The following is a 423-nucleotide window of genomic DNA, read 5'->3' as shown; positions in this document are numbered from 1 at the left end:
CCGTAATCTAAAAAACATATTTGAAAGGAGAAAATATAGTTTAATTACTAATATCTCCACTAAATAAAAAAAAAATGCATCATGTAGATAAAATGATAAATTCAAAAATTATTTTAATTTAAAAAAATAAAAATGATTATTGATCACAACATTTTAATCAAATTTTAAAAAGATACAGATGTTTAATATAAATAATAAAGAAATACTGTAAGGGATTTTAATTTTCCCAACTCAATATTACGCACACTAATAGCCATAAACCCTTTTTCAGGGTAACAGAACACACAAACTAGGCCTTGGTTGGTTATAACCCGATTTCAGCCCATCGAGCCCAAATGTAACACCAAGCCCATTATGAATCAGCAACCGAAAAGCCCAAAAGAAAACCGAATTTGTCTTTAAAAAGAGTGGAAAAGAGGAAAT

Source organism: the organism of the source record quoted next, unplaced genomic scaffold (assembly GCF_019419815.1).
Source record: "Pyrus x bretschneideri cultivar Hongxiangsu unplaced genomic scaffold, Pyrus_bretschneideri_v1 Contig5, whole genome shotgun sequence".
Taxonomy (NCBI): Eukaryota; Viridiplantae; Streptophyta; class Magnoliopsida; order Rosales; family Rosaceae; genus Pyrus; species Pyrus x bretschneideri.
This window is presented reverse-complemented; position numbering follows the sequence as displayed.